This window comes from Macaca nemestrina, chromosome 8, assembly GCF_043159975.1.
Source record: "Macaca nemestrina isolate mMacNem1 chromosome 8, mMacNem.hap1, whole genome shotgun sequence".
NCBI classification, from domain to species: Eukaryota; Metazoa; Chordata; class Mammalia; order Primates; family Cercopithecidae; genus Macaca; species Macaca nemestrina.
The window spans coordinates 43549156-43558823 of NC_092132.1; the positions used below are offsets into that span (position 1 = coordinate 43549156).

The 9668-nt window shown below is 35.7% G+C and overlaps 1 protein-coding gene across 5 annotated transcripts in view; it reads left to right on the top strand.

The window, feature by feature from the left end:
• Positions 1-9668, top strand: part of LOC105476037 (neurocalcin delta) — a 443647-nt gene that overhangs the window by 224286 nt on the left and 209693 nt on the right. For 3 of the 5 annotated variants that reach the window (XM_071067930.1, XM_011731656.3, XM_071067931.1), the window contains exon 4: positions 9582-9662. The exons of the other annotated variants lie outside the window; for them this stretch is intronic. The gene's annotated coding sequence lies outside the window, so the exon portion shown is untranslated. The remainder of the gene's footprint in view (positions 1-9581; positions 9663-9668) is intronic. 5 annotated transcript variants of the gene reach the window in all.

The following is a 9668-nucleotide window of genomic DNA, read 5'->3' on the forward strand; positions in this document are numbered from 1 at the left end:
GCTGTTGAAAGGAGCAGGACCAGTCAAATATGAGTCACATTAGCCTGCATGGTTACTGGACCCCTGGCCAACCCATGAATGTATTCATTTCTTAGGAAGCAGAAAGAAGTTGTTTCCTTTTACTACTTCAAAAAACATATTGGCTTCCTTTTTGCATTCTTTTCTTACTTCATTATTTTTTCCAATTTCTAGGAAAATGTAATGAATGAAGTAAAAAAAAAAAAAAAAAAACTCAATGGATGGGCTAACATGAGAATGGAGTGGACAGAGGAAAGAATTGGTGAGCTTGTAAATAGAATAGTAGAAATTACCCTATCTTAGCAATAGATCAAATAGGCTGAAGAAAAAAATGGCAGGGATCTATGGGAATATAAAAATTACCTAACGTGTGTCATCAAGAGAAAATAATAGGGTGAGTATGGTGGCTCACACCTGTAAGCCCAGCACTTTTTGAAAGGCTGAGGTGGGTGGATCACTTGAGGTCAGGAGTTCGAGACCAGCCTGGCCAATATGTTGATACCCCATATCTACTAAAAATACAAAACTTAGCTGGGTGTGATGATGCATGCTGGTAATCCCAGCTACTCGGGAGGCTGAGGCAGGAGAATCACTTGAACCCAGGAGGCCGAGGTTGCAGTGAGCTGAGATCACGCCATTGCACTCCAACCTGGGCAACAAGTGTGAGACTCCATCTCAAAAAAAAAAAAAAAAAAAAAAAAAGAAGAGATAAGAATAATACAAAGAACAAAAATGGGGTAAGTGCAATAAACTTTCGTTCTCCTCTTAAGTTTTCTAAATTATATTTCACGGTTAAAGCAAAAAATAACACTATCTGATGTAGTTCTTGATGTACATAGATAAATATTTAAGAAAATTATTTTATAAATGAGAAAGAGTAAAGGAATGTAAAGGGAGGTAAGAATTCTACCAATAGACTCTGGTAAGTTGTATATATTTATTGTAATAAGGAGAGCAACCATTGAAAAAGGAAGACAAAGAGATATACCTAAAAATACTATAGATAAATAAAAATGGAATTCTTAAAAAGTCCTAAATACCCACAATAAGTCTAGAAAATAAAAATTAAGGGAAAAAAGTAGAGAACAAACAGGACAAACAGGAAACAACAAAAATGGCAGATATTAGCCTAAGTATATCAATAATTACATTAACTATAAGTGGCCAAAATATACAAATGAAAGATGATGGACATAATGGATTAAAAAAAACCCAGCTATATGCTGTTTATAGGAAATTCCTGTCAGATATAACAATATAGGAGGATAAAAATTACAGAATGAAAAAATCTTTTAATGAAATCTTTTAATGTAAATATTAATTTTTTAAAAAGCAGGAATACTATATTAATGTTAAAGAAGATTTTAGAGAAAAGAAAATTACCAAGGACAGAGAGGGACGTTATATAATGATAAAAGGGCCAATTTACCAGAAAGACATAGCAAACATACTTATTTTGCATGCAAACCCTAAATATATACCCAAAAATGTGAGCTGCAAAATATGTGAAACAAAACTGATAGAACAGAAAAAAGAAATAGGCAAATTCATAATGAAAATTAAAAACCTCAACACACCTCTCTCAATAACTGATAGAACTGGACGGAAAATCAGCAAACATAGAGAAGACCATAACATTATCAGCCAACTAGATCCAATTTACATTTATACAATCCACCCAACAACAGAAGAATTGACTAACAAAATGTATACCAAAATATACCATAAACCATAAAACAAACCTCAACAAATTTAAAAGAATTGAAATTATACAAAGTGTATTCTCTGGCTGTAATCAAATCAAGCTAGATATCCCTAGCAGAAAGATGGCAGGAAAATCTCCAGACAGTTGGAAATAAACAACAAACTTTCAAATAGAATCTGTAGGTCAAAAAGGAAGTTTCAAAGAAATAAAAAAATACATTAAAGTGAATGAAAATGAAAATACAGCATCAAAATTTATGTGACTCAGCTAAAGCAGTTCTGAGAGGAAAATTTATAGCACTAATACAATGCTTACATTTGAAAAGAGGAAGGTCTCAAATTGATAACCTGAGCTCCTATCTGAAGAAACTGGTTTTTCAAGAAACTAGAAAAAGAAAGAGCCAAATAAACCCAAAGTAAGCATAAGAAAGGATATAATAAAGATAAAAGCAGAAATTAATAAAACTACAAGGAGAAAAACAATAAAGAAAATAAACAAAAAGCTAGTTCTTTGAAAAGAAAATTGATAAACCTTCAGCAACACTGACAAAAAAGAAAGAAGACACATATTGTCAATATCTGGAATTAAAAAAGGGACATCACTACAGACCTGCAGACATCAAAGAGAATAATGACATTCTACAAATAACTCTACACATTTAAGTTTGACAACTTATATGAAATGAAGCAATTTTCCAGAAAGCACAAACTACCACAATTCATACAATATAAAATAGATAATTTTGATAGTCTTGTAACTGAGGAAATTGAGTTAGTAATTTAGAAACTCCCAAAACAGAAAGTTCCAGGTCCAGATGGTTTCTCTAGAAAATTCCATAAAACATTTATAAAATAATTAATACCAATTCTCTACAACCTCTTCTAGAAAATAAAAGATGAGGAAATATTTCCCAATTCATTTTATGAAACTGATATTATTTTGATACCAAAACTAGAAAAAGCACAATAAAAGAAAACTAGAGACTAACTACTCTTATAAAGATAGATGTGAGAATCCTAAAAATACTGGTAAATAGTGTTCAGTAATATATAAATGTAATTATATGCCATAACCAAGGGTGGTTTATTCTAGGAATAAAAGAATGGTTCAATATTTGAAAATCCTCAATGTAATTCACTATATAAACAGTCTAAAGAAAAAAATCACAATCACACTAATTGATGTACAGAAACCCATTTGACAAAATTAAACAGCATTCATGGCAAAAACTCTCAGAGAAATAAGAATAGAAGAAATCTCCCTCAAATTGATAAACAGTGTATATGAAAAACCTATAGCTAACATTGTATTTAATAGTAAAAGACTGAATTCTTTCTCCATAAGATCAGGTAAGGATGACTGCTCTCACCACTCCTATTCAATATAGTACTGAAAGTTCGACATGTGCAATAAAGAAAGAAGAGCAAATAAAAGCCAAACAAATCAGAAAGGAAGAAATAAAACCATTCCTATTTGCAGGTGACATGATTGTCTACTAGAAAAATTCAATTTAATCTATAAAGAAAAAACCTCCTAGAACTAATAAATGAGTTTAGTTAGGTTCCAGGATGTAAGATAAACATATCAAAATCAATTGTACTTTTATATACTATCAATGTACACATGAATATCAAAATTAATTATACAATATCATTTACAATCTCTCAAAAACATATGGACTACATATGTGTATATCTAATGAAACATTTATGGGATTCATATGCTGAAAACTACAAAATGCCAATAGAAGTAATCAAAAAGTATCTAAATAGTAGAGAAGTGTGGATTGGATTTGTGTTTGTGGATTGGAAGAGTCAATTTAGTAAAGATGTCAATTCTCCCCAAAATGATATTCAGATTCAGGTTTAATGAAATTCTTATAAAAATCCCAACAAGAGCCTATAATCCCAGCACTTTGGGAGGCTGAGATGGGCGGATCATGAGGTCAGGAGATCAAGACCATCCTGGCTAACACGGTGAAACCCCGTCTCTACTAAAAAAATACAAAAAACTAGCCGGGCGTGGTGGCGGGCGCCTGTAGTCCCAGCTACTCGGGAGGCTGAGGCAGGAGAATGGCGTGAACCCGGGAGGCGGAGCTTCCAGTGAGCTGAGATCCGGCCACTGCACTCCAGCCGGGGCGACAGAGCGAGACTCCATCTCAAAAAAAAAAAAACAAAAAAAAAAAACAAAAAACTCCCAACAAGAATTTTGGAGACATATACAAGATTATTCTAAAATTTATATGAAAAGCAACTAGAATGTCTGAAATAATTTCAAAAAAGAAAAATAAAGTAGGAGAAATCACTTGTACTAATTTGAACCTAATTTCAAAATTAGTATAGCTACCGTAGTCAAGACTGTGTGGAATTAGCAAAAAGATTGATACATAGGACAGAACAGAGAACCTGAAAACAGTCACATATATGCCACCCCAAAACTTAAAAAGCAACTCAAAATGGATCATACACTTAAAATAAAACATAAAACTAGAAAACTTGTAAAAGAAAACGTACCAGAAAATCTAAATACCTATGGATTGTTGAAGAGTTCCTGAACATGATATCGACAGCATGATCTATAAAAGAAAAAAAAATCAACAAATTGGACTTCATCCAAATTTAAAATGTTTGTTTTATGAAGAACTCTGTTAGAAGGATGAAAAGACAGGCTATAGACTAGGAGAAAATATTTGCAAAACACATACCTAGATTATACTAAAGAACTCCAAACTCAACAATTTTTTAAAAAAACAAAAATCCAATGAGGGAATGGGCAAAAGAGATATCTTATTGTAAACAATATTTAGATGGCAAATAAGCTCATGAAAAGATGTTCAGCATCCCTAGCTACTGGGAAAATGCAAATGAATGCCATGATGAGACAGCACCACACACCTATTAGAACAGCTAAAATAAAAATAGTGATAATTCCTGTATTAGTCTGTTCTCACACTGTTAATAAAGACATACCCAAGACTGGGCAATTTATAAAGGAAAGAGGTTTAATTGATTCACAGTTCAGCATGACTGGGGAGGCTTCAGGAAACTTTCAATCATGGTGGAAGGGGAAGCAAACATGTCCTTCTTCAAATGGTGGCATCGAGGAGAAGAATGTGTGCTCAGTGAAGGGGGAAGCCCCTGATAAAACCATCATATCTCGTGAGAACTCACTCATTATCATGAGAACTGGTTGGGGGAACCTCCCCCGTGATTCGATTGTTTCCACCTGGTCTCTCCTACGACACATGGAAATTATGGGAACTACAATTCTAGATGAGATTTGGGGTGGGACATAGTCAAACCATATCAATGTCAAATGCTGGTGAGGATGCAAAAAAATGGAATTACCATACCATGCTGGAGGATAAAATGCTAGAGTCACTCTGGAAAATAGTTTGGTGGTTTCTTTAAAACTAAACATACATTTACTATGTGACCCAGAATCACTCTCCTGGACACTAAAACTTTATCTACACAAAGTCTGTACATAATTGTTCCTAGCAGCTTTATTTTTAATAGCCCAAAACTGGAAACAAAACAAAATGTCCTATAATAGGTAAGTGGTTAAGCAGATTGTACTACTGTCATACTATGGAATACTACTCAGCAATGAAAAGGAACAAACACCACTGATACATGCAACAACTTAGATGAATTTAAAGGACATTATGCTGAGTGAAAAAAAAAAAAAAACAATATCCAAAGGTCACATACTACATGATTCTATTTATTAATATTATAGGAATGACAAAATTATAAAGATGGAGAACAGATTAGTGATTGTCAAAGATGAGGAATGGGGGCCCAAGGGGTGAGTATAACTATAAAATGGTAGTAGGATGGAGTTCTGTGTGGTGATGGAACACTTCTGTATCTTGATTGTAGTGATGGTAACGTGGATGTACATGTGTGATAAAATAATATGGAACTGTAAAAAAAAATTACATATGGGTTTGCCTCAACACAAATATTGTTCGTTCTTGGTATTCTTGGGCATAATTATTTATATGTGAAAAAGATACCATTTCTATGTAGTTGGCTGTTACTTGCTTTCATTCGTTCATTATGTTTCTAAGGTGTACCCAAGCCATTGCATGCTGCTGTGGTTTATCGATATTCCATGTTATCTAATATTCCATTTAATGACTATCACTTATTTCCTTGTTCTCCTGTTAATGGACATTTGTGTTAAATCTAGCTTTTTGCTGTTTCGAAAAAGACATGTTTATGCATGTCTTCTGGGAAGTGTGCAAAAGTTTCTCTGGATGTCTCAGTCTGTCTGTACTGCTATAACTAAATACCTGAGACTGGGTAATTTATAACTAATAGAAATTTATCTCTCACCATTTTGGAGGCTGGGAAGTCCAAGATCAAGGTTCAGGAAGTTTGGTATCTCCTGAAGCCTAGTCAGTGCTTCCAAGAGTGTTACCACCTCAGGAGGGGATACATGCTGTGTCCTCAACATGGCGGAAGGGCAGAAGGGAAAGAGGGCACTCCCTTCAACCTGGAGCCCTTTTATAAGTGTGCTAATCCCATTTGTGAGGGTGGAGCCCTCATGACTTAATCACCACCCCCAAGGCCATATCTCTCAACACTGTTGCATTGGGGATTAAGTTTTAATATAAATTTTGGAGGGGACACTGTCATTCAAATCATAGCACTAGAGAATGTACATAGGAGTGATTTGCTCAGATGGAGGGTAGGAGAGCATTCAACTTCATAAGACAAGGTTAAATTGTTTCAAGTGGTTATATCAATTTCTACCCCCACTAATTTGCATTTTCTTAATTAAAGATGAGGTTGCTCATCTTTTCCTACATCCATTCACCATTCATGTTTTTCTCTTCTGTGATGTGCCTGTCAGATCTGCTGCTCATTCTTTTTCTATTGTGTTGTCTTTTTATGACTGATGTATAACATATGTTTATATAACCTGAATACTGGTCTTTTGTTCATTTCAAGTGTTGCAAACTTGTCTCACATATTGGCTTATGTTTTTGCTTTCTTCATTGTACCTTTGGATGAATGCAAGCTCTTCATATTACGGTTGCGAATTTATCAACTTTGCCTTCCTTTTATGGTTAACACTTTTGTGCCTTAAGAACTTCTCTCCCATTTTAAGATCAGAAAGATGTTTCCCTATATTTTCTTCTAAAAGTTTAAACCTTTGGCTTTTTACAACTAAATCTTTAATTCCTCTGGAATTACTCTTTGGGTATGGTTCCTCCTTTACTTTTGGCTCAGTTATTCCACACTTAATGAGAACCCTGTTATTTTGTAATAGCCGAGTGGATGAGAAAATCAAGGAAGAAAACCCTCATCCACAAGATGTGGGAAGCTGGCTAATTCTTCCTTAGGTAGCCTTGAAATAAATTTTGGTAAAATGACCTAGCTTTTCTTTGCTGTAGCCAAGGCATTCTTGCTTTAGAACTTTTGCAAATGTTTGAGTGCCTCATGTTAAAAAGTAAAACAAACAAAAAGCAATGAATCCCCTGTCACCATTTGAGCTATGTCTCAGATCATTTAAATAAGCTATTTGTTGGGGGGAAAAAAAGGCATACATTTAAAATGCCTGTTTGTATAGCATTCAGAGTATGGGTTCTGCTTTTAAAGAGGTAATGCAATTTATTAGAAATATCACTGGACAGGGAGTCGGAAGACTTGTGTTTAAGCCTTGATCTGTCATCACCTGGTTGAGAAACCTCTTTGTATCAGTTAGGATTATGTGCAGTGGCCTGTAACAAGAATCCTTCTACAGTGGCTTAACCAAATAGGATTTACTTTTTCTCATATAACAGCCTGGAAGTAGGCAAGCCAGGCCCAGTGCAGTGGCTCCTTCTTTCAGTTTAGGCTTCATTCACAGCATGTGGCTTTTGTTTTCATGCTTGTGACTTCTTGACTGCAAGAGATAGCTCTTCCTCCAGCTTTGCATCAGAGTTGCAGGCATGATGAAGAGGAAGGGCAAAGAACAAAAAGTGAATGCCAGTGTCCTTTGAAAGCACTTTTCCAGGAGCCCTACCTAGTAACTTCGGCTTGTTTGCATCTCCAGAACCAAAATTGTTCCACCTGACCACCATTCTTAGCTGAATCTTAACTCAGCAAATTCCTGCCCTGGACAAAATCAAGATTCTGTAAGGGAAAACGGTAGACTTGTGATTGGATAGGCAACTGGCAGTGTCTGCCCCACTGTCTAAGCTTCCAGTGGGGATGCCTGCCCACTGCTAACAGAGTTGTTTTCATGGCAAAATAGAAGATCAAAGGTAAGAGTGCTTCATACACTGTAAAATGCACTTGATAAACAGAGTGGAAATATTCTGAACTATTTTCTCAGAGAGCAAATCCAATGTCGATGGAAAGTTCAGGCTGGGTGTGGTGGTTCATGCCTGTAATCTCAGCACTTTGAGACACTGAGGTGGTAGGATCACTTGAGGCCAGGAGTTTGAGACCAGCCTGGGCAACAGAGCGAGCCCTTATCTCTATTAAAAAAAAAAAAAAGTTAGCCAGGCATGTTGGGGCATCCCTCTAGTCCCAGCTATTCTGGAGGCTGAGGCAGGAGGATTTCTCGAGCATAGAAGTTTGAGGTTACGCTGAGCTATTATTGCTCTACTGCACTCCCATCTGGGTGACAGAGTGAAACTCTGTCTCCCTAACTCTGCAAAAAAAAAAAAAAAAGAAAAAAGAAAATCCAGCTAAATATAGAGCCTTGGGTCATCAATATCTATTGAACTTCCACTCATTCTCTTTTGGACATCTGCAGATAACCTGAGTACTAGGATTTTTATACAAAGACATCCTCAAATATCAGTCTTCAGATTATTGTGAAGCACTGTTGTGGTGGACATTTGCTGATGCCCTTCCCACTTTCCCTTTACTCTAAGTACCCCCAATGTCTCTCTATGTGATGTTTGTTTGGATTGACCCTACTCTTACCCCCAGGGATAAGTCTTAACTAGTTTAAGCCATTTGACCTATGAGACCCCAAAATACAGTGGCCGATTCCGCAACGGGCCATCAGAATGACCTCAGAACTTTCATTGGGACTGCCATGACGCCGACACTATCCTCTGGGATGATAGATATGTGATCTTGAACTGCTACAACCATTTTTATTGCACCAGAAGGGGAACAGCCTGAGGGTGAAGCCAATTCACAAAGAATACCTGTACCAAGAGAATTGTCTAGAATCAAATGATACAACAAACTTGTGGTTTCCCAAAACCAATCTTACTTCTGGGATTTTTCCCCACCTCAATGAACCGAATATTTCCTTATTTTGTTATTTATTTGTATAAGTGAGTTTGAGCTGGGTTTTCTGTTACTCGTAACCAAATGATTCCTAAGTGATAGTTTCTATATATATTCCAGGAAAAATTATATATATTACATTACTTTAACATGTTATTTATTCTTTTAAATAATTGAAATATATTTAAATAATATAGTATTTAATATATGTGTATATGTATATATTTATATTTAAGTTAGTTTATTCTAATGTTTATAATCCTTCCTGAATTAAGGCCATAAGGCCTGAATGTTACTCAGCACGCCTGTTTCTCCCTGTAATAAATTGTCTGCATAGCATCTGTCCAGAGGAGTTGACAGTGAGATGCTCAGAGCTGATTCCTACTCTGGGGACTGTGCCTGTTACCCCTGGGTTACAAGACTCATTCCTGGGTACTTTGAACCAAAAACCAATTAGGCTAATATACATCAGTGTTCTTGGAGGTGTATTTCCTGTTTCCTGTTTGTGAAGGCAACTACAAAAGAAATAAAAGTGACAGTCTCACCAAAACTTTTACAGAGCTGTCAAATGTTTAAGTACAATATTCACTAATTATGAGTGATCTCGGTTGCAGGGCATCTGATCTCCTGGTGTTAAAATCTGTTGCCATACTGAGGAAGGCCCCGAGATCCCAGGCATTGAGTGACTGCATACTGTGAGT